At 38.4% G+C, this 25,358-nt stretch overlaps 1 protein-coding gene across 1 annotated transcript in view; it reads left to right on the forward strand.

The window, feature by feature from the left end:
- Window positions 1-2,036: 2,036 nt before the first annotated feature.
- Window positions 2,037-25,358, forward strand: part of LOC147575771 (uncharacterized) — a 400,913-nt gene continuing 377,591 nt past the window's right edge. The window contains exon 1 of the mRNA XM_086679582.1: window positions 2,037-2,186. The gene's annotated coding sequence lies outside the window, so the exon portion shown is untranslated. The remainder of the gene's footprint in view (window positions 2,187-25,358) is intronic.

The following is a 25,358-nucleotide window of genomic DNA, read 5'->3' on the forward strand; positions in this document are numbered from 1 at the left end:
CAAGACACACTGTTTAAAGTTACCACCCCTCTGCCTATGTCCCTGGTCCCCTTCTCTGCTTTATTCCTCCCTGTAGCACTTAGGTCCTTGAGTCATAACATACAGTTTACCTACGTATTTCTTTGTGGACTGTGTCCCCCAAATCCAACTAAAAGGTAACCTCCGTAAGGGCAGGGATTTTGTCTCTGATGGTCACTGCTGTATCCACTGCACCTGGAATAGTGCTTGTCACAGTTTTTAGGCTCTCAGTGTTTGTTGAATGAAGTTATGAAAGAATAAAACTAGCATTATATTTAGAATAGCCATTTACCTTGGGAGTTTAAAATCTGTAATCTTAGTGAGAAACTGGCCATTTATGGGTGGACTTCTTTGTATTGGAGTGAAGAAAAGTCCTTTATTAGACATTTACAGCTATTGTGGTCCAACTAAAGAAATACCCAAGCTCGGGACCCGGCACAAAGGTTTCAACGTCGGATTGAGGTAGCCAGTATGTTTGATGTTATATGGCAACTTGGATTGATTCATCAATCAAAGTACGTATATAAAGGCATACAATTAGGACTTGAGATCAGTTAGGATTAGGAGAATCTCCAGAAGTTTCCATTTTCAAATAAAATTTTACGAATCAATTCTGTGTTCAACTTCACATTTTATTTTTCTTAAAAATGGTGTTCATCACAAAGAAGAAGTAAAGATCACTGTTTATTAAATATCTTTTTAAAAATGTAGCCAAGAAAAACTATTTAGTTTTAATTTTTTTAAGATAAAAAATACTGGTGATAGGAAACAAAGCATGACTATTAACTATGGATTTCTTTTTAATTTACAAAAGCACTGGAAAGTAAATCACATTTCTCTCTTCCAACCCACACCCAACATTGGCTTCGAATCAGTAGTGAAAATACAGGTGTGTCATTTTATAGATCCCCAACTTCAGAATAATGGAGGATGAATTTATGGTCACTCTGGATTTTCACGTAATTAACCTACATAAAAATTGATGATACCTCATGCCGTATGACATATATTTAGCATTTGCTTTTATTTTGCCCAAGGCAGAATACCCATGGTTGAACTGTATTTGGGGGTTGAGCAGCGATGGAGCTGGATTTTATCTCCTCAAACGTTTGGTTAATCACTTCATTTTTTACATAAAGGGAAAAAAAATGCATCCAGTGGAGTTCCTGGCACAGGGAAGGCATGCTATGATTGCATCTGTGTGTGCGATTAGAAACAGAGGCGGTTGGTTGTGTTGGTTTTTATATTAAATTATAATTGCTCTAAAAATTGTATTCAATATAAAAACAATTGAGAATAACTTTTAGAGGTAATGCTAAAGTCCAGTCCCATTCTTTCACAGTGAATTATGTTGAATTTATCAGTAAACCATTTTTACAGGCGTTCAGGACTCAGATGACTTTAAAACGTGGTGAAAATTCATGACCTGTGTCATGAAAAAAACCCCCAAAAACCCAGATTGTCTGTTTTTTAGTGATATTCAAAGGTCAGCACAATTCATCATTATCTTCTGTGGCAAAAGGTTATTTTATGACAAAAATTAAGGTAATAAAATGGTTTCAGAAAATTAGCATACGTTCCCTAGTGGTAACCGGCTGCTTGAAATTGCAAACACAAGAAGGGTTTGTAGGATATCCGTGGTGGTTCCATCTATTTGGGGAGAACCAGTCTGAGGCACCAAGTGGATACTTCTAAATAGTGGAAACATTCGATTTCATGCACAGACTTATTTATTTAATTTACATATCTGTGCTCAAAATCCAGCGTCCTAAGAGCAAGTGGGAATTAAATGTCCACAGTCCACCTGAATAAGATGCAGGGGAGTCTGCTTTGACGTGCTGATAATTCATGCTCAGCCCTCACTGGGAAGAGCAGCGAAAAGCTTTGCCTGGCTTCTCGGGGGAAGGGATTTACCTGGGCACCCAGGGAGGTGCAGAGCTCGTGACTGAGGCAACTTATACTTGACTGCTCATCTCTGTGCTTTGGTCAAAGGGCAAGTTTTTGTTTGTCTCATCCAATCTCCTCACCTTTGCTCTTCTGTGTAACAAGCCCCAGCTGACTTGCTAGCAAGGGCATCATCTTTTCTCAGATGTGTAAGGGGTTGTATATCGGCACACCGAATGCATCGTCATCTTCTCTCCTTCCATCACTGCATTTTATTTTTGCAGGTGAGGTCTCTGCTATCCATACAGTTCTACTTGGGGAAAAAAAATCAGATTGAATGAAGCAAACCAAAACAGAAGTAACACTTTTATTTTCATTTCATTTCCTCTGTCTTAAATAGCCTGGTTTCCATGTGGAGATACTGCTTAATTCCTACACCCTTATTTTATATTTCTAACTAACATACCATTTTCACTTTGATTGTCTACTCTTAAACTGCTCTTTTCTAGAGAAGACGATAACCATTTGCCATTTGTGTAGGTAGACATTGTCCTAATACTTTAACATAAGCATGGATTTTTTTCACTTTCTCTCTGCTATTAAACCTGTGAGGCAGAAATTATTATTCCCATTTTATGGATGAGGAAATGGAGGTTCAAGAGGTTAAGTAATTTGCCCAACATCCTAGACTCAAAAATTTCAGGTATGGGATTTAATCCAAGGTCTGTGTTTCTTACCATTACTATGCAGCCAGGATACATGAGCAAATCTACTGGTTTCAAGGAAAGACTACAAATGAGACTAAAAGAGTGTAGAATGACTTAAATTCTAAATCAGCTTTCAGTCCAACTTTCTCTCCATTTCCAGCACCATTTGCTCTTTCTAATTCCTTCTTAAAGGGCTTTGTGTTTTCCATCTTTTTTTCTGTCAAATTTGCTCTTCCCACAGATGCTAGACATGTCTTTCAAATGTAAATCTGATAGTATTATTTTCTTCCTTAAGCTTCTTTGGTGTTTCCCTTCACCTACACTAGCAGTTTTCCAACTGTTATTGCACGCAGGTGCTCTAGTGATTCAGCAAACGCTCGATTATGATTTTAGTTTGAAATAGTTGTAATCTTCTATACTGTTTCAAGAGATCAAGTGTGTTTAAATGAAATTTATTTTTAACCTTTTTAAACTGGTGTGGGATTAAGGGGCAGTCTACCAGCTGATTGCTCACAATGCCTGAGGAGAAGAGGCATGGAAACCTCCCTAATAAGAATAGGTGTTTACATATATATATATATATTTTAATTTTGGAAAGACAGAGAGAGAGAGAGAGAGAGAGAATCTTAAGCAGGCTCCATGCTCAGTGTGGAGCCTGACGTAGGGTTCGATCCCATGACCCTGGGATCATGACCTGAGCTGAAATCAAGAGTCAGACACTCAACTGACTGAACCACCCAGACCACCCTCCCCCCAAAAATAGGTATTTTTAATGCCAATAAACTCAGATTTCTATGAGGCACCTTTAACATCATCAGCAGAATGTAAATTTGTTCTTCCCTCGAAGTATTTAGTGCTCTCAAACAAAAATAAACAAAATAAATCCATAACAAAAAAACCCCGTAATTTTTACTGGTGCTGACCTACATTTGCTAAATATTTTACAGCTGGCACAGACTAAATGCATACCCCAATCCCAGTCCTGTTGCAAACTGATGTAGCCGATGTGGTTATTCTGAATTATCAGTTCTTTTTGATGGATATGGGCACTGGCTAATTTTTAGAGATAGCTGAGGTCTGTAGGTTTCCAAGCCTACAGCTGTGCCGTGATAGGAGCCGTTAAAATGATGGTTCAATCTCAGACCGACTCCTACCACACATACAAACCATCTATTAGCAAGAAATTACAAAAAGTTGTAGTATCACTTCTGAAAATTTGAAGTCCCAGCTCTCTGTCCTTGCACTTTACATAGAACATTCACTCAAGCCAGATGTGACAGCGTTTTAGCAGCCAGTTTTCTGGTCAAGGGAAGGAAATATTTTTCTGATGATGCGCTGCAGAATCGCAAGCTTAGAGCTTTGCTTTGTAAGGTGTAGGACGTTGAGCTCATTGGATTCTTGGGTGGATTTCTTACAAATTTCTAGTCAATGGGCATACCTTGAAAAATGTTAAGATCCATTATGCTACGTAACACAGTGTCCTCTGTAGCTGATGGAGAAAGCATTAGCACTTAGAGTAGCTATATTTGTTTGAACTACGAGTTTGTAAATAATAGACTTCTAAAGGATAACTAAGACTGGAGTTGTTTACTAACCACCTGTAAGATACGGAGTAAAACAACTTGAACCCCAGCCTCACTAGAATGAAGTAAATGGAATACAAAAATTCACTCATGTAACACACAGGTGATCTTGGGATATGGGGCTTGGAGAACATGGGGGAGGCTGCCTGATCCTCCAAAGGGTAAGAACTACTGGACATTGGCAGAACATTGGAGAATAAGGACTGGTCAGGTGATAGGAGACAGTCCCAACCAATTCATGATTAAATGTGAGATTTCATGGGATATTTTTTGGCATATATCAAACTGTCTCTGTTGAAGTATTTTAAGATAAACTGCAAACCATAGAAGACCTCACTAGCAATCAAGTGAAATGCCTACCAAGAGTCCCTTGAAGTTGACTGTCCCAGTAACCATGAGCTCTAACCTAAGTAAACGGTCACCCACTAGTCTTTATTAGGAATGTGTTTTATTTTGTGCCTCTGTATTTTAAAAATCTTTAAGACGTGTTTCAGGAAAATGTTTAATATGGAAAATTACAAAAGAGCATTGAAGGGGCACCTCGGTGGCTCAGTCAGCTGAGTGTCCGACTCTCGATTTCTGCTCAGGTCATGATCTCAGTTTGTGAGATCGAGCCCCACATTGGGCTCTGTGCTGACTGTGCGGAGCCTGCTTGGGATTCTCTCTCTCTCCCTCTCTCTCTGCCCCTCCCCACTCTCACGCTCTCACTTTCTCTCTCTCTCTCTCTCTCTCTCTCTCTCTCTCAAAATAAGTAAATAAACTTTAAAAAAGAACATCTAAGAGAAAGTAAAAATAATAGAATATTAGGAAATGTTTTCCCACATAAAACACTGCAAAGATCAAATATATTTTAAAGAAAATTGAGAACTATTAGCCAGTATACTTCAGGGGTTTGTGTAGCCAATGTTAACTAGTTAGGAGTGATGAACAACTTGAAAAATAATTCCAAAAATTATATTTAGTGTATAGAATGTCTTCATTTTTCATGCAGAAATAGTTGTTATCAATTTTAGTTTTCAGGCCCTTGTGATAAATGTAGCATATAAGCTGCAAAATGGGCTCTGGAGATAGATGGCCTGGATTTGGAACCTGGCTCTTCTCTTTATTTACTGTACAATTCTGTTGTTTAATTTCAAGCTTTATTTTTTTTTAATTTTATTTGAGGGAGAGAGAGAGGGAGTGCATGCACATGTGCTCGAGAGTGAGCAGGGGAGGGGCAGAAGGGGAGAGAGAGGATCCCAAGCAGGCTCCACTCTCAGCGTGGAGCTGGACTCATGACAGGGTCCCATGACCCTGGGATCATGACCTGAGCTCGAATCAAGAATTGGATGTTCAACCAACTGGGCCACCCAGGCAACCCTGTTTAATTTCACTGTTTCCTACTCCCTTGTGAGTAAAACGGGATAATGTTAGTACCTACTACATAGGGTGATGTGAGGATAAAATGAGTTATTGAATATGTAAAATGCTATGACTATTGCCTGGCTCATAGGAAGTGTTTTAAATTAAGCTTTTTTTTTTTTTTCCTGAACATCTAAACTATCTGATATACTCTGACTTACCCACTGACTTGCCCTCCCTAAAAATATTTGAGAGTCTTATAATAAAGAAATTTCAACGAATGACTGTTCCTGAAGTTCAGTCCATGTTGGTAGTAATGTCTGTTGTCAGAATAATGATGTCCTATAAAAGTGGATGTTTCTCTGACTCTATGCCAATTTCAGGCATTTTCCTGTTGTAATCACAGGAAAGGTCACCAAAGACCAACCACCTTAGGTTACCAATCTGTTGTTTATGAATTCCCTGCGGTGTTGGGGAAAGAACAGGTAATGAGCCCCTGCTATTCACAGAATGCGTAATACTCTCATTCCCTTCGGAGTTGCAAGGGAGAACCCTGGTGATCTCTTTCCTCAGTGACGGACTGACTTCTACAGTCTAAACTTGATGCATAAGCTCGTGTTCTCATTGGCAGCCACCATTGCTCAACCTACGACTCCAGAAGCTGCAGAGAAAAGTTCCTTCTTCTCCCTGTCCCCAGAGAGTCAGGGATGGGCTCAGGATCTGAGCTCAGCTGAAAGGACATTGATGACCAAGGTAGGGTAGGAATCACTCATGAAGCCACTGCAGTGTCCCCGCAGTGGAGATGGTGTCCTGCTGCACACAGATGCGTCCTAACTGGATTGTCCCTGCTGAAGGTTGAGTTGCCATCATCCTTGATTTGGGAAGTTCAAGGTTGTCTCAGTTCCCGTGCACTTTCTAAGCTGTGTCTCCTGTTGCCAATGCTCTGAGCCCCCATAGCTTCCAGTAATCTGTCCTGCTTTTTCAATATCCAGACTTGGGAATTTCTTACTTGGTAATGAAAGTTTTTGAATATTTATTTATTTTGAGAGAGAGAGAGAGAGCATCCAAGCAGAGGAGGGGCAGAGAGAGAGGGAGAGAGAGAATCCAAAGCAGGCTCCATGCTTAGTGCTCAGCTCGGAGCCCAGTGCAGGGCTTGATCCCACGACCATGAGATCATGACCTGAGCTGAAATCAAGACTCAGATGCTCAACCAACTGAGTCACTCGGCACTTGGTAATGACAAATTTTGGATACAAAGAAGAAAACTGTTTCCTAAAAGAATTCCAACCCTATCTCTGTCTTTAGTAAATGTTAAGCAAGTATTAAGGCTTTTGGTGAAAGGACTATAAATCCTTAGCCAGTCCTGGGGACTCCCCTGAAGGACCCATCCCTGGTCAGTTTATTAACCCCTTCTTCAGGCTTGCTGGCACACAGGCTCTCCCTTTGTCCATCAAGGTCCCTGAATAAGGCTTCTTTTGCCACTTCTGCTTAATAAAAGTTGTTGAATGACTATTTGCAAAAATTTCTCTCTATGACTTAAGAGTTATTTGGCTAATATGCAACCAAAATTCAATTTAGAAATAAATATGCTGAGGGTGTGATTGGTGGGGTTCACTGAAGTGGCCTCATTGCCCTTGATCCTTGACTATTTAAGTTGATGTCACCAACTATAGCTTGTGTAATTATACTAATAAGGGGCTAAGTTTTTTTCATGTTTTGTAAACTGGATCTCTGGGTAGCTATTGTTGGAATAAGGGGTTAATCCGCCTCAAAAGACTGAAAAGCGATGCCCTGCAGAATATGCTTCAAAGTATTTAGCAAAGGGTTAGAAAGCCCTCTATGATTTGGGCCCAACTACACTCTTCAGCCTCATTTCTGTCTACATAATGACTCATTCTGAAAACGTTCTGACAACTGCTCAGCTTGTAGTCCCGCTTCTTCCCTCCCACACAATGTGTTGTTTTTGCCTCATGTTTTGGCTTCTGCCTGCAATGCTTTCTCCTCTCCTGTGAGTTGGTTAAGTGCTGCTACCCCTTAGGACTCAATCATTAGCAGCGGTGTCCTTCCTGCTCATATCTGTGTGGCCGGTGTAGGATCCCTTTAAGGTGGCTCCGTTGTACCACAAGGAAAGAGATCATAAGAAATATATATTTCTTATTTCTTATATATCTCCGTCCCTATTTCTGGCACAGAGCAACTAAAACCCCTGTAAATTCCTAAATGATAAGAGCACTAGTAACCTTTTTTGTTCTAGTATTTGGACTTCCATCTGAGTTCCTGACATAGGACTCTTGACACCCTTGAAATTTCCTGGGTGACATCAGTGTCTTTCGTTCCAATGAGGTGACTCTGGGTGGATTCTTGGATGAAGGCTGGTTACCAGAAAGACCATGCCATGAGTTAGAAGCTTGGAATTCTCAGTGCTTGCCCCCCCCTTCTTTTTTTTAATAAACAATTTTATTTTTTATTTTTTTTCAATATATGAAATTTATTGTCAAATTGGTTTCCATACAACACCCAGTGCTCATCCCAAAAGGTGCCCTCCTCAATACCCATCACCCACCCTCCCCATCAACCCTCAGTTTGTTCTCAGTTTTTAAGAGTCTCTTATGCTTTGGCTCTCTTCCACTCTAACCTCTTTTTTTTTTCCTTCCCCTCCCCCATGGGTTTCTGTTAAGTTTCTCAGGATCCACATAAGAGTGAAACCATATGGTATCTGTCTTTCTCTGAATGGTTTATTTCACTTAGCATCACACTCTCCAGTTCCATCCATGTTGCTACAAAGGGCCATATTTCATTCTTTCTTATTGCCATGTAGTACTCCATTGTGTATATAAACCACAATTTCTGTATCCATTCATCAGTTGATGGACATTTAGGCTCTTTCCATCATTTGGCTATTGTTGAGAGTGCTGCTATAAACATTGGGGTACAAGTGCCCCTATGCATCAGTACTCCTGCATCCCTTGGGTAAATTCCTAGCAGTGCTATTGCTGGGTCATAGGGTAGGTCTATTTTTAATTTTCTGAGGAACCTCCGCACTGTTTTCCAGAGCGGCTGCCCCAGTTTGCATTCCCACCAACAGTGCAAGAGGGTTCCCGTTTCTCCACATCCTCTCCAGCATCTATAGTCTCCTGATTTGTTCATTTTGGCCACTCTGACTGGCGTGAGGTGATATCTCAGTGTGGTTTTGATTCACTCCATTCTTTTAAGAAAGGAGAAGCGCTAAAAATGGAGGTGATGATTGATCATGTCTATGTGATGAAGCCTGCGTAAAAATTCCAAAGGTACAGAGTGTGAAGAGCTCCGCGTCATGAACCACAAGGAGGTGTGGAGACAGTGGCACACCCGGAGAGGATGTGGAGGCTTCCCGCCCCTTCCCAATACTGTGCCCTAAGCATCCTTTCCACCTGGATGTTCATCTGTATCCTTTATCCTATTCTTTTATAATAGACTGGTAGACACTAAGTAAACATCTTTCCGGAATTCTGTGCACTGCTCTAACGAATTAATCAAGACTGAAGAGGAGATGGTGGGAATCTCAGATTTATAGCTGATTGGTCAGGAGCATAGGTGACAGTCGGAACTTGCCCCTGACATCTGGAGAAGGGGGGTCGGATGCAGTCTTGTGGGAATGAGCCCTTAAGCTGTGGGCTCTGATGGTACCTCCAGGTAGACAGTGTCAGAATTGAGTGAAATTGTAGGACACCCAGTTGGTGTCAGAACACCGCTTGGTGTTGGTGGGGAAATGCAATCTCCCCCCATTCGCATTGGTTCCAGAACACCCTTTTAGACTCCATGAAGGTTAATACGTGTCATGATAGCGTCACGTTAAAACAGCTAACACGTCAAATTTTCCACATTTTTTTTTGACACTGCATACGTATACATTAAAAAAAATGGGAATGTGCTTAATATTCTCTAACTTAACCTGCTTCTCCTGCTTTTGCTTTCCCAGTTGAACTCTAGTTTGAGAGGTTTGCAATGGTTTTTCCTAATTCAGTTAACAGTGACTGTGGTATTGCAGATAAGAACCACAAAGCCGTTGTGGTTCTCTTTCCTTTGTAAACCTGGGTTTTTTGTTTGTTTGTTTGCTGTTCTTGTTTATCTTGGTGCTATGTTTTGTGCATGTGTTCAGTGTGTGTATCTGGACACTCATAGGAAGTCAAAAGTTCTAGTAGGATGTGTGTGTGTGTGTGTGTGTGTGTGTGTGTGTGTGTTTTCCCAAAGTGTTTTCATCAGCTATGGAAATTTGTCATACATAATTTGATTATTAATTTCCGTATTTTTTCCTTTTGTTTAAAGTGTGTTGGCATGCCTAGATTTACCAAGCACATATTTTACCTTGTATGTGTTGGATCTTTTCACTTTTCCAGCGTTTTAATACAGTTGATCTTCACAAATTGAGTTTCTAGAGCTTGCATTTTGTTCTTGAATTATTATGGGGTTATGGATTTTTTCATTCACGCTTTCCGTTTCTAAGAGCTCTTCCTGCAATCTGATTGCCTCTCTTTGCAACTTGTTCTTGTTCTTATCGCTGCCGTTCTCGTGAATCTGGCTGAGAATACTAATTAGATATTTGCAAAGACCTCTCTAATTCCTTTCACGGATTCTGTTTTCTTTCATAGTTTTTGTTCTCATTTTCGAGTGCGAAGTTACCGTTTCTGGCTGCTCTTTTCCTCACATGCCCAGTGTTGTGTACTGATTGCTCATGTTTAAGCAAAAATGAAAAGGTAGCTCCTTGTTTGGAGAGCTGGTGCTGGTTCCTCCAGGGATCCTGTGGCCCAGTGATAATCTTTCAGTAGGCGCTGTGGCCGCAGGTCTGTCTCCACTTCCTTCTCGCATCTTTTGTATTTGTATTGGGCACCATGGTGGCAGCAACACAGGGAGAGGATTCAGAATCCAACTCTTCTGTGTTCAGATGTTTGCTGGAGATCCTAGAGAACTGATTTTCCCCCCTAAAAGTATAGTCAATTGATTCTACACTATTTTTTGATTGACTTCATTCTCAGCTCTTTGCAACGGAAAGGCAATTATGTCCTCAACTCAGATAAATGAGAATAAATAAGAATATAAATAGAAATTCTTATAAATAAGAACCCTGAGTTCTATCTCTCCAGAAACACGATCCATTGAAGTTTTACTAATATTTTTGCATAAGTAACCTGTTGTTTTAAGGTCCGTCTTACCTCTTCTTATTAAATATCTTAGCTATTTGGCCATTTATGATTTCACAGAATTTGCACTCTCCCTGGGAGTCCAAATTAAACGTCTTGAGGTTTAGTTGAAATTATACAAAATTATTTCTTTGAAGAATTAGCATCTGAAAAATTTCCTTCCACCTGTTCAGGCACATATTTCTATATTGTTATATGTGTTGCATATTTCCTATTAAAAAAATTCCTACGAGCTTTGTATTTTATATTTATTTTGAATGTAATTTTTTCCATTACACATCCTCACTGGTTAAAATGGTGCCTAAGAAACAGTTGATGTTTCATATTATCATTTGCAAGTGTTCATCTTACACATTTTTTTTTTCCTATTTCTATTAGGCTTTCAGGTAACTTTATTGTATTTTTTTATTTAAAGAAGACATATTTCAGGGGCGCCTGGGTGGCTCAGTTGGTTAAGCGTCTGACTTCAGCTTAGGTCATGATCTCGCAGTTTGTGGGTTTGAGCCCCTCATCGGGCTCTGTGCTGACAGCTCAGAGCCTGGAGCCTGCTTCGGATTCTGTGTCTCCCTCTGTCTCTGCCCCTTCCCCGCTTGTGCTCTGTCTCTCTCTCTCTCTCTCTCTCTCTCTCTCTCTCTCTGTCAAAAAATAAATAAATAATTAAAAAAATAAAGGAGACTTTTCAAACACATAAATGATATAACAAACATTTGTATCCATCTCTTAAAAATAATATTTAGCTATATTTATTTTTTATATTTAAAAGTTATATAGGTGTAATTAAATAAAATGGTTGAAAATCCTTTTACAATGCCTCTTCTCAATCTTGTTACCTCCCTTCATTATGAGAAGAGAGCATAATCATGAATTGGTTCATTATCCTTCCTATCTGTAATTTAATAATTTTACTATCTATAAATTTGTCTGTGAACAAGGCACAGTATTATTTTAAATGGTTTAAAATGTGCATAAATTATAATATACTGCATATATGCTTCTATATATTTCCAAAATTTTTTCACATGACCACCCCTATATTCAAAGGAAGTGAAATAGAGCACAATTCTTGAAAAAGTTGCTACAAAAGGCTATGGCCATTAAAAAGCAAACCAACAACCAATCAACCAAAAAACCTACTACAATACAAAGAATTAGAAACAACATAACAGTTATCCAAATATTAAGATATAATTTGATTTTTTTAAAATTTTTTTTTCAACGTTTATTTATTTTTGGGACAGAGAGAGACAGAGCATGAACGGGGGAGGGGCAGAGAGAGAGGGAGACACAGAATCGGAAACAGGCTCCAGGCTCTGAGCCATCAGCCCAGAGCCCGACGCGGGGCTCGAACTCACGGACCGCGAGATCGTGACCTGGCTGAAGTCGGACGCTTAAACGACTGCGCCACCCAGGCGCCCATAATTTGATTTTTAAAACATGATAATTATAATTGTATAATATTTTGCTTCTTGGCTATTCTAAATTTTTTTCTACCATTTTTCTTAAAAAAATTTTTTTAACGTTTATTTATTTTTGAGAGAGAGAGAGATTTTTCAGAGCATGAGCAAGGGAGGGGCAGAGAGAGAGGGAGACACAGAATCCAAGGCAGGCTCCAGGCTCTGAGCCGTCAGCACAGAGCCTGACGTGGGGCTCAAACTCACAAACTGTGAGATCATGACCTGAGCGGAAGTCGGATGCTCAACCGAATGAGCTACCCAGGCATCCCAATTTTTCTACCATTTTTCTATCATTGTGTATCTAAATTATGTATTTTGATTTTTTCCCGAGGTCTTTGTGTAAATAAATTTTTGTGTTTATTTCTAATTATTTCTTTATGATAGATCCGCGGATTGAAAATACCTCCAAAATGCATGGTTTATTTAAAAATATTTTTTCCTAATAAGTAACTTTTATTTGCCGTCTATAAAAATTGTGGACTTTTTTTTCTCTGCCACCGGCAGATAATTAAGATGGTTTACTTCAGTCAGGGTCCTTCAGAGAAATAAAACCAATAGGATGCATAGAATATATGCACATGTATATAAACATATTTGTCTATCTGTCTATCTATCATCTATCTATCTATCTTCTGTCTACATATCTATTTATTTGTCTGTCTTCTGTCTTTCCTTTCATCTGTAGAAAGACATTAATTTATTATAAAGAAATGGCAAACTGGGGACCCAGGAAGGCCTGAGTCCAAAGGCCTGACAACATACCTGAGTTTTGATGGTGTAAGTTCCTGTTTGAAAACCAATAGACTGGAGACTCAAGAAAAGTCAGTATTCAATTCAAGTTCAAAGGAGGAAAGAGATCAGTGTTCTTGCTCAAGCATTCAGGCAAGAGAGGTTCCTGCTTATTCAGCATTTTTGTTCTGTTCAGGTCTTCACTTGATTGAATGACACCCTCTCACATTACAGAGGACAATCTGCTTTACTCTGTCTCCTGATACATGTGAATCTCATCCAGAAACACCCTCACAGAAAGCCCCAGAATGATGTTTGACCAAATGTCTAGGCATCTTAATGGCCTCATCAAGTTAACACCTAAAATTAACCATCGGATGAATATATTTGTTATTGCTCTATGGACTCCTGTCTTCTATTCATCATCATATCTCATATGGACAGCCACTTAACATCTTTAATCAGTATGTCATGATTACTATTTGCCAAATGGAAAAAAATAATTACAAAACATCTCTTTAGAAGAATATATTAAAGACCGTGTGTAAAATTTTACTCTTTGGAATCTTTTTATGTTTTATGTGCTCTATGCACTTAATTTTAGTGATAGAAAAACTTATCAAGGACATTCTTGTCCATAATTTAGAGCTTAAAATTCAAGAGATTTATTTCCTTGGAATAAGTCTCAGCTCACAAAAAAGACTGGACATATTTGAATAAGAACATGGAAAGTGGATGCCGACGGGGTTGGATTTGACCCCTGACTTGTCCACTTTGGCCAGTGTCCTTGGGCCGCAGAGAGGCTCAATAAATGTTTCTTGAGTGAAAAATGAGTCAGTAGAATTTAGCATTCTATTTTACATTTAAACTGTTGTAAAGATTAAGTAAACTTAAATGCGAATATATACAGAAATCCTGGCAGGCAGTAATAATTTGATAAATGGTAATAATAATTGTTGTTATGGTGGTGGTGGTGGCTTTTATTACCCTGAAGCTGACATTGGCCTTTTGACCACAGGTAGTAGACGCAAATATCTGCATTGATATGAATGCCTGAGGAGACTGAAAGCCTTATTCAAGTGAACCTAAAAGCTGCACCTACAGTACATTCCCTATCAATAGATAGCATGTATTTTAGCACTTAAGAAATTTTTTGTAATAATGGTAAAATGACAAGTTGATACATATTCTGAGACATTTTCACAACTTACATACATGATTTAAAACGTAACAGGGCTATTTTAGCCATACATATATATTTTCATGGGCTTAAAATTATATGCTTGAAAAACAATTTAGTTAATATAGGAGAGAGCATAAAAAGTAATAGTAAATAGAAGAAACCAATTGTAAAACAATGTATCTAAAATGAGAGATGATCAGGGGCCCCTGGGTGGCTCAGTCGGTTAAGTGTCCGACTTCAGCCCAGGTCATGATCTCATGGTTCATGAGTTCAAGCCCCGCATCAGGCTCTTGTGCTGACAGCTCAGAGCCTGGAGCCTATTTCAGATTCTGTGACTCCCTCTGTCTCTGCCCCTCCCCTGCTCATTCTTTCAATCTCTCTCTCTTTCTCTCTCTCTCTCTCAAAAATAAACATTAAAAAAAGAATTTTAAAAAATTAAAAAAATAAAATGAGAGATTAGCAGATTGATTTGCATTTTCTTAGAAATAAGACTTGTCTATTTCTTCTTTCACTGCCCAAAACCATTATGAATTCAAATTCTATTGGGGCAATATTTGTCAGACATTTATCAGGATGGAAACGGAGAGACTGAATACAAATGGACAACAGCCAGACCACATGTAAAAATAGAGCTCTCATCCGCAATCCACAGCAACCAGAGCAGGGAGCCAAACCACAACCTCTGTAGCAATCAGTCCAAAATGGAAGTGATCAATAACTGCCAGCTTCCCTAATTTTTGCTCCCACCTCTAACTTATTCCCAGCCAAAGAAAGCCAGATATGCTTCCCTAACCATTCACTGAGAATGCCTTACTTCTAACTAGCCTGTCCCCAGTGTCCACATGCCAACAGCCCCCAATCAGAGCAGACCTGAAACCTTCCATTTTTTCCCCAGCTGTAAAGCTGTCTCACTCTTCTGTCTGCCTGTGAGTCTCTGCCAGGCACAAGTGGTGGTGACTGACTCTTGTTACAGCAAGCTCTGGACAAAGCCTTTTGTTCTCATTTGGATGGGCTTTGTATATTTCCACAGAACAGAAAAAGGCAATTTCATGTAAAGGATTCTATGAAATTATTTCATATAAAGGATTCATATCATCCTTATAAAAAGGATTTCAAGCAATGAATAATTCTAAAGATTTACACGCATCATGTTAATTAGTTACTACCATGTGATTTTGTTTACCTTGCTTGTATGATGCCCTGGTTGTTTTACTGCTCTCCTTTCAACTACATTAACTTCCCTTTGTAATACCTAGAGTGGCAAGATTACTAGCTGTTAAGCTCTCTCCCATTGTTAGCAGTATAGTTAAGTATTACCGTGATAATCTCAGAGATAGCTTCTTATGTGTAAAGCATGGATTGTGATAATTTTTCCTGGAACAGTTAATGTTTAATGGGTACTTGCAGCAGCTGGCTGTGTTTAGTTTGCGCACTGTTTTTAGAAAGCTTTTGAAGAAAGAGTGTACTTACAGAGTGTACTCTATGACCGCCTAGGTGTCAAAGTCCTTCTTAGGCTATGTGCAGCAAACAAGTTCAAAATCACTCCTTAACTAATAAAATGATTGCTAACTTGCTGTGCACATAAACATTTATAATAACAGTGAAGTATATTGCAAAATTGTTGTGCTTGGCTATGACACCGGATTAATTTCAAACTGAATAGAAGAAGGTCTAGGACAAGGAAAATACAAAATCTGTGATGGGTATTGCTATGGATTGAACTGTGTCCCATTCACATGTTGAGGCCCTAACCCCCAATGTGATGTAATGTGAAGTAGGACCTTTAGGAGATAATTAAGTTTAGATGAGGCTATGAGGATGGAGCAATCGTGATGGGATTAAGGTTTCATAAGAAGGTAAAGAGACCAAAGCTCTCTATTTCTTTCTGCCATGTATGGAAGGATACAGGGAGAAGGCAGCTGTTTTCAAGTCAGGAAGAGAGCCCTCACTGGGGATAGATTGGGTGGCATACTGACCTTGAACTTCCCATCTTGCCAGAAGTGTGAGAAATAGATTCCTGTTTATTTTTATTTAAAAAAAATTAAAGTTTATTTTGTATTTATTTATTGAGAGAGAGACAGACAGAGAGAGAGAGAGAGAGAGACGGAGAGAGAGAGAGAGACAGAGAAAGAGAGAAGAAAATACCAAGCAGGCTGTGCTGTCAGCACAGAGCCTGACTTGGGGGCTGAACTCACGAACCATGAGAGCATGACCTGAGCCAAAATCAAGAGTTGGTTACTTAACTGAGTGAGCCACCCAGGCCCCCCAGATTCTCATTGTTTTAGCCATGTAGTCCATGGTGTTTTGGTATAACAGCCCAAGCTGATTATTACAGGTTTTAAAAATTCACCAAATTATCCAGTGAATTATATATATATAATTATCCAGTGAAATTATATTTCACATGCTCTTATTTTAACATTTTAATGAATATTTCAGTTTTCACCCAATAACCTACAGTGTTGAGTATTTTCTAGTAGTTTTTTTCTTTTGCTTTAAGAGAAGACTTCTATTGAAATTATTCAATTGAGGGGACAGATTAAATGTAGATATCAAAATGAGTGAAAACCATGAATCTTAAAAGATAGGTTGAATTAGATTCAAAATAAAGTATTAAAATTGTGTTTTCATCATGAGAAATTTCAGCTATCGTTTTCTTTATACTTGTTTTCTTTAATAATTAAAGCATTTAAGGCAATACCATTTTTCCACTTAGTTTTGCTAGACTGTATGGGCTTTGGCATGATGTATTCTTTCCACACCTTTCCAAAGGGTGTACATTTTCTATTTTGATCCAAGAATTATCGTGGACTATTATGCTTAATTTCTAACTAGGTAATATTATGTTAGCATGGTTTTTGTAATTTATTTCCAATTTCATTGGTTTCTGATAGGAATGGGATCTGTATTTCTTTCTGTCTAATAAATACCTTGCATGGGTGTTCAACGTTGTTGATTACTTATTCAATTGTTTTCCTCCTTTTTATTTATTTGTACTATAAGAGGTCTGTTTCTGTGCAGCTTATTTTCTCTTTATCCTTAAATACTTTTTTTAAAAGAATCAAACAAGTTCTATTTCTTTATCTTGGAGCCTTTATTTCATCAGTAGTTTCATCTCTGGCTGGGCTGTCACCACCATGCTCATGTTTCACTACTATGCTTGGGGACAAGTCACCAGTCCTGCCCTCATGAGGACTTTACCCCCTGCTCTCTAGAACCCTTCTCCACAAGCTGAGGTTTTTAGAACATACTTATTTCCTTACTCTCCTTTCTCACCACAATCTGAAAAGGACTTTCTTGTTTTGTTTTCTTTTCTCTCTCTCTCCTTTACCACACTCTAATGCAGAGTTTTAATTGGCATTCTATATTTTCAATCCCAGATCCTTTTTATTTTTTATTTATTTTTATTTGTTTTTTTAATGTGTGTGTGTGTGTGTGAGAGAGAGAGACAGAGCTCCATCGGGGGGAGGGCAGAGAGAGAGGGAAACACAGAATCTGAAGCAGGCTCCAGGTTCTGAGATGTCAGCACAGAGCCCAAGGCAGGGCTTGAACCCATGGACTACAAGATCATGACCTGAAATGAAGCCAGACACTCAGCCAACTGAACCACCCAGGCACCCCTCCAGTTAACCTTATAAAGAAAATTTGTTTTTTTGGTAAATACATTAAATAGCATTCAAAATCGAATAAATGTTGCTGAGTACGGCAGGATGCCACCATTTTGATGTGCACACAATTTCTATAAATATCTCTTGTTTTAGAATAAGCATAGTAGGGAGGAGAGTGCAAATCATGCGAATAACAGTGGCACTCCCACATGTGTTGTAAACACTCCATGATTGAATCCAGCATCTATGGGACAAGGAAAGCCGTGAGGGTCTTACTCACTTCCCTTTGCAATTCCTAAGGTTGAATAATATATTATAAAACACTTCTCTGGTAAAAGAATGTTATTATATAGCTTTATTTTATATAGCTTCCTTATGTAACTTTAGACAATAGATCCAAGATCTTAGCGAAAGCTTTTTCTGTAAATTTTATGTAATGTCATATTTTCTGAATTTCTTTCTGAGGCTGGATAATGATGACCTGAATAGGACATTCAAAGAAAAATATACAATCCTAGGAGCATGAACATCTTATTGATGTATCAGTGAAGTTACGAAAATATTCTAGAACTCTTTTATGTGCTTGCTGGTATAAGAGTGAAACCAAGAATTCCACTTAAAATGAGAAGTTAAAACTTTATGTACAAAAAACAAACAAACAAACAAAAAAACAGGGGCCTGCCCATTAGCCATAGTTTATCATTTTGTTTCTTTGCAAATATTGCATTAATAATATAATTCATCTGGGGGCGCCTGGGTGGCTCAGTCGGTTAAGTATCTGACTTTGGCTCAGTTTATGATCTCACCTTTCGTGCGTTCAAGCCCCTCATCGGGCTCTGTGCTGATAGCTGAGAGCCTGGATCCTGCTTCGGATTGTGTCTCCCTCTTTCTGTCCCACCCCTGCTTATGCTGTGTTTCTCTCTATCTCTCTCAAAATAAATAAACATTAAAAAAATTAAAAAAAAATATATTTTATCTGAAAGCTTTTACTCTAAGATCAGGAATAGGACAAGGATGACCACTCTTGACAATTTAATTCAACTTAGTATTGGAAGTCCTAGCCAGAGCAATTAAGCAAGAAACACAAACTAACAAAAAGGCTTCCAAAACAGAGAGGAAGAAGTGAAACTTTTTATTTGCAGATGAAATCATATTATATTTTTTTAAAAACCCTTAAGATTCCATCAAAAAAACCCCAACACCTGTTAGAAGTAATAAATTCAGTAAAGTTGCAGGATACAAAATCAATATACTAAAGTAAGTTGTGTTTCTTACACTAATAATGAAGCATCAGAAAGAGGAGTTAAGAAATCAGTCCCATTTACAGTTGCACCCAAAAGAATAAAACACCTAGGAATAAATTTAACCAAGGAGGTGAAAGACCTGTACCTTGAAAACTAAGTCACTGACGAAGGAAATTGAAGAAGATGCAAGTAAATGAAAAGGTATTTCATGCTCATGGATTGGAAGAATTGATATTGTTAAAATGTCCATACCATCGAAAGCAAACCTTATCACAATTCAAGTAGCATTTTTCACACAGAAATAGAACAAAAAAATCTTAAAAGTTGTATGAAACCACAAAAGACCCTAACCAGCAAAGCAATCTTGAGAAAGAAGAACTAAGCTGGAGGCATCACATTTCCTGATTTCAAACTATATTACAAAGCTGTAGTAATCCAAACAGTGTAATATTAGCATAAAAACAGACACATAGATCAATGGAACAGAATAGAGACCCAACACATAAACCCACACATATATGATCAATTAATTTATGACACAGGAGGCAAGATTATACATTGGGGAAAGGACAGTCTCTTCAATAAATGAAATTGGGAGATCATGACCTGAGCCAAAACGAAGAGTTGGGTGCTCAACAGACTGAGCCACGCAGGCTTTCCAGAAGGTGACTTTATTGAACACTGACTTTATGCATTACAACACATACTCCATGGAACACTCCTGTGGGGGAGGGTTTGTAGTCCCACTTTACTCTAAGGAAACTGAGGCTCAGAGAAGTTAAGAAGTAAATGCAGTCTCTGGAAACTGGCTCCAAGCATATCTGTCAGATGTCACTTAATCTCCTGGAGCCTCAGGTTCCTTTCAAGTAAAATCAATACATTTGTTGTTGCTGCTGTTGTTTTTACTGTCATGTAATTGGCCAAAGGTCAAAAGCTACTGGAGGCATGTCTGGCTGTGACTAAACTCACAGAATTCCTTCCTTCAGAGGCTTGGCCTTGACCCTAGTTGGGTGGGAGCATTAAGGGAAAGGATATCTATTTACTTCTTTGTGACAGCTTTTGAAATACCACAAATACCATTTTCAAAATGTATCATGGCCTTGACCTTTCCCATCCGTTGAGCTAGCTCAGGGAAATGGCAGCTGGAATAGCTCCCTGGGTCCCAGAAGTGTAGCCACAGGGAGTCCTGATGTCTGCACCTGCTGTCCAGCCAAGTTTGGCCAACAATGTTATTAACACCTCTTCTTTTATTTTTTTAAGTATTTATTTATCTATTTATCTATTTGTTTATTTATTCATTCATTTATTTATTTATTTATTTATTTATTTATTTATTTATTTATTTATATTTAGAGACAGTGGGGGAGGGGCAGAGAGCGAGAGAGAGAGTCTCAAGCTTAATCGGGGGATCATGAACTGTGAGATCATGACCTGAGCTGAGATGGAGAAGGATGCTTAACCAACTGAGCCACCTAGGCACCCCAATCCCAGATTCCTTTTAAACATTTCCTTTCGATGTCAGTTCTCTTGAATTTCGATAATTTATATTCATTGGATTTCAAGGATTTCTCTTTAATCGTGAGCATCCTTGTGATCATTTGATTGCATTCACTTCAGTTATATGTATATGAAATATGAGATCCATCCCTCCTGTCCTCTCCTGGTCCCCCCTTTACCTTCCCATCTCTTGAGGTTTTTCCTTGATACAGTTTTGCTGGTTAGTTGAGGAAGAAAAATAGTATATTTCCTGTAGGGTAGCATATCCACATATATCTTTCTTTTTTCCCTGTCAGGGATTAGTGTCTTGACTAGGAATGGAATGATCAGGCTGTAATTCTCACTTCTCAATATTCTGTGGGTGGTCTTCTGCTGCTTTGTTGTTGCCAGCGTGGCAGAAAACTTGCCTATGGCTGGTCAGATCCACTTTCATTTTTAAGCAATTTGTTTCTTCTCTCTGGAAGCTTGTGTTTTCTCCTTTTCTTTGAAGTTCTGGAATTCTTCCAAACATTTCTTTTTAATCATTAACTTTGCCAGGGTTGTCTAATGAATAATTTTAATTTGAAGGCTTGGCTCTTTATTCAGCTAAAGTGAAAAAAAAAATACATGTTTATTTTATTTCATTTCCTGTCTTCTGTTTCTGTCCCTCCCTCCAGAACTCTAGAAAATTCATGTGTAATTCTGTCAGCTCTCTCCTCCAAATTCTCATGTTCCCAGTATGGTTTTCTGTCTCTTTATATTTTTGACTCTGTGCTTTAAGATACTTCTTACACTGTATAATCTAGGTCACCAATTCTGATCTCACCAGTAGCTGTCCTATTTTCCAACATCTATTAAACATTTTTAGTTTTATATTTCTATAAAGTATTCTGTACCATGATTGAAACTCCTTAAATGCTCACTATTCATGATCTGACCTGTCTCATTTAGTAGTTTTATTTTCATATTTTTGGGGTGCTTAATCTAGGCTTGTTTTCTCTCTCTCTCTCTCTCTCTCTCTCTCTCTCTCTCCTTGCTTGGCTGTATTAGATGTGTTAGTATTGTTCTTTCCATGCTTACTGATGTTCTGATTTACCTTCCAGGGCACCTCCAGAGGAAATAGTCACATTAGTGGCAGAATTAACAGGATTTTTTACTTGCGGTCTAGTAGGTGAGCAGCAGCAAGTTCTCAATCCCCCATTACAACATGCAGAGTTGACACTTTGTTCTTCTATCTCTTCTCCCTCTTTTATCTGGAAAAGGGATTGAGACAGCCTTGTGGCTTCTCAGCAATTTAAGATTGAGAAGACCAACTCATACCAGCAGAGGGACACATTTTCCCTTGGAGTGCACAGAGCTGTTTTCACTAGGGTAAACTATGTTAAGAGTCTCTCTTGGGTATCTCCACCACCAGTCTCCAGGTTCTTCTATGGCCCAAATATAAGATAGTCACATATCGGTTATTTTGGTCAGTCTCTCTTATATAGTCCAGGTACCAGCATATACTTGACTCCAAAGAGGTATTTATACCTTGGATATAACTTGAATCAAACTTGATTTAACTTGAATAAAATAACATGGTTTGGTGCTATATACACTTTTATTTATGTATCTTCCACTGTATAAATAGCCTCTGTCTTTCGGTTCCCAGAGGATCCTAGACATCCTCAGAACCAGTTCATTTTTCTCCTTCCATGGAGCCTTTCCTACCCAGTGTTCTTTCCTCTGACTGTGTCTTGTGTTCATACCCTCTTCCTTTTGACATAAAGTTTGAAGACTTTATGTATTTTGTTTACTGGCTCTGATATTGTAGGACACATAGGAGTAACTCAATACATGTACATTTAATGAATAAATAAGTGGATGAATTCATGCTAACAAGAGTATTTTTAATGCAAGATCAAATATGGAAAACGTATATATGTCACAGCATATGCTACACTTAATAGTTAAAAAAATAGTATTTGTGGAGTATTCTGTAAGAAGCAGGAAGTCGCTGGTCACTGGGAATCTTTTAGTGCTCTCTCATATCAGTACATTTGTATAATTTTACTAAAATATCATTGGCAAAATGTATAGACTAAATGGGTTGGAATCACCTCAGATCAAATACTAGGTCTTTTTCCATAAGTTTATTTATTTATTTTGAAAGAGTGAAGTAGAGAGAGAATACCAAGCAGGCTCTGTGCTGTCAGCACAGATCCCGACGTGGGGCTCAATCTCACAAACTGTGAGATCATGACCTTAGCTAAAATCAAAAGTAGGATGCTAAATCAATCAAGCCACCCAGGCGCCCCTCAAATACTGTATCTAAATCACCATCTTATCTCCAGACCTTAGTCAGGGCAGATCTCCAATTGACAAATGTTAGTGTGCATAAGAATAACCCAGAGGCCCTATTGGGGTGAAGCCTCCTTTGTCCCGTCCTTGAACTAATTCAGTAGGGGTGAGGTGGGTCCCCAATTTCTCCATCTTTATGAAGTGCCCAGGTGATTCTGTTTAGGTCATGCGAACTCCACAGTTGGAGACATACTGGTTAAATGTCTCAATAAATATTTCTTGAAATGAATTAAAGAGCTTAATCATTTCATAATATATTATTCTTTGAAAAATGAGTAAAGAATTCTCCTAAAAATTAAAAAAAAAGATTTAGAGAACAGATTGGTGGTTGCCAGAAGCAGAGGGTGGGGGTATGGGAAAATGGGTGAAGGGGATCAAAATTTATAAACGTCCAGTTATAAAATAAATGAGCCCGGGGGCTATAATGTACAGCATGGTGACTGTAGTTAATAATACTGCATTGCATCTTTCAAGTTTGCTAAGAGAACTCATCTAAAAAATCCTCATCACAAGAGCAAAAATAATTGTGTGATTATGTGTTTTGACAGATGTTAACTAGATTTATTGTGATGACCATTTAGCAATATATAAAATATGAAATCATTATGTGGCACACCTGAAATTAATACAATGTTATATGTCAGTTATACCTCAAATAATAAAAAAAAGGAAAAGAAGAGATTTTTAACATATAATTTCTCTACAGAGATATAACTCTGATTTAAAAGCCCAAGTGAGGGGTGCCTGGGTGGCTCAGGTGGTTAAGTGGCTGACCTCGGCCCAGGTCATGATCTCACAGATCGTGAGTTCGAGCCCCGCATGGGGCTCTGTGCTGACAGCTCAGAGCCTGGAGCCTGCTTCCAATTCTGTGTCTCCCTCGCTCTCTGCCCCTCCCCCACTCATGTTCTGTCTCTCTCCTTCAAAAATAAATAAACATTAAAATTTTTTTAAAAAAAGATCAATAAGTCAAGTGAAAAACAAAAGACCAGCTGTGCACTTATGTCTGACTTCTTTTAGTCATAAGACTGACACCTTTGTGGAAGACATTCATATAAAGAACTCTTGTGGGCGTCCAGGGAACTTTATATTCAAACCTGACTTACTTGGAGAGAGAGAGACAGAGAGAGAGAGAGAGAGCGAGAAAGCCAGGGAGGGGCAGAGAGTGAGGGAGAGAGAGAATCCCAAGCAGGCTCCACACTGTCAGTTGTCATCTTTTTAAAATAAAGTCATACATAGCAAAGTGTCTTAACCCTCGCTGAACAAACTCTGTCAGTAGAGCTCAAATATTTAATGAGATTTTGTACATTGGTATCAGAAAGAAGAATTGTATTTACCATGGGAATAAGCCACACATACACACACACACACACACACACACACACACACACACACACACTATGATGTGTTATTGCTCTCATGGTCCTACAGAGAAATACAGCAATAAATCCCATGCAATTGCTCTATCTAGAGATAAAAACTGAAGTTAGCCTGTTAATATTACTATTAATATTTTCTTTTGGTTTACTTGATTTTTTTTCCTGCTTCTTAAAGGGCAGGCGTCTACCTTCATGTGCCCTTAGTACTAACAAAAGATTCAGAAACCCGTAGCTGCTATTGTATCTTGATAGCGAGCGGCAGAAGGAGCAGAAAGGATGTTTTCAGGCAAGGACTGAGGAACGGTAACCGTTTCCTTTGTTACCAGGCGGCCTCATAGGCAAGGAGGTTTGTTTGTTTATTTATTTCTCTTTTGTGTGAATGTGAGAGAAGGCCAGCCATGTCCTAAAAGGACTAGATACTCCTTAGATTGATTTATTTTTCAAAATCGGTAAAAAACATTCAAAAGATGCCACAAGCCATTCAAAATGAGTGAGTGAGAGGGCAAGAGAAGAGACCTGCTAAATTTTGTTTAAAGCTCTGATTTTTCTTACAAAGCAAGCACAATAATAAATATTTTAAAATTGCCTGCCTGCAGATAATATAAAATTTGCTACTATTCTTTACATAATTTATAACAGAACAAACTTTAAAAGTGGAAGTGGATTATTTTTATTGCTATAATCATCCTAGAAAGATGATAGTGTATTAAGTAGGTAGTTGTTGTTGTCCCTCCTTGGTGTGTAGGAATTAGTGAATTTACAAGAGTGTTTCTTCAACATGGGCAGAAAATTAATGCCTAATGAACTTTTATTAGATGCTCAATTTATCTCTTGAGGAAGGCATAGAAACTGCCGGTTCTATTTCTAGAAATGTTGACTAACATATCCTCAGAGTGACAGCTGGGAATTGACAACATTTTAATGTGAATAACTTGGTTGACCACTCTTCCTGGATTGCTGTGTGCTAGCAAATGGAGCAGATGAGTTCTGGAATGCATAGTTACACTATGTGTGAGTCCTTAGGTGGAGTAACAAACTGCATATTGATATATATCCTCTCTATGCCATTGGGAGATATACACATACTTTGTGGCATCATGTTATTTTTGTATGCTTTGAGTATCAGATCTACACTGTGGTACAAATAGTTTTATTCAGTTACATAGGTTTGGTTAAATAAAGGCATTTGCATACTTAGCTAGGCAATTGCAACAGACATAGATTTCCTCTACTCTTTT

The sequence above is a fragment of the Puma concolor genome, chromosome D2 (genome assembly GCF_028749965.1).
Source record: "Puma concolor isolate L17-30 chromosome D2, mPumCon1.1.hap2, whole genome shotgun sequence".
In the NCBI taxonomy this organism is placed as follows: domain Eukaryota; kingdom Metazoa; phylum Chordata; class Mammalia; order Carnivora; family Felidae; genus Puma; species Puma concolor.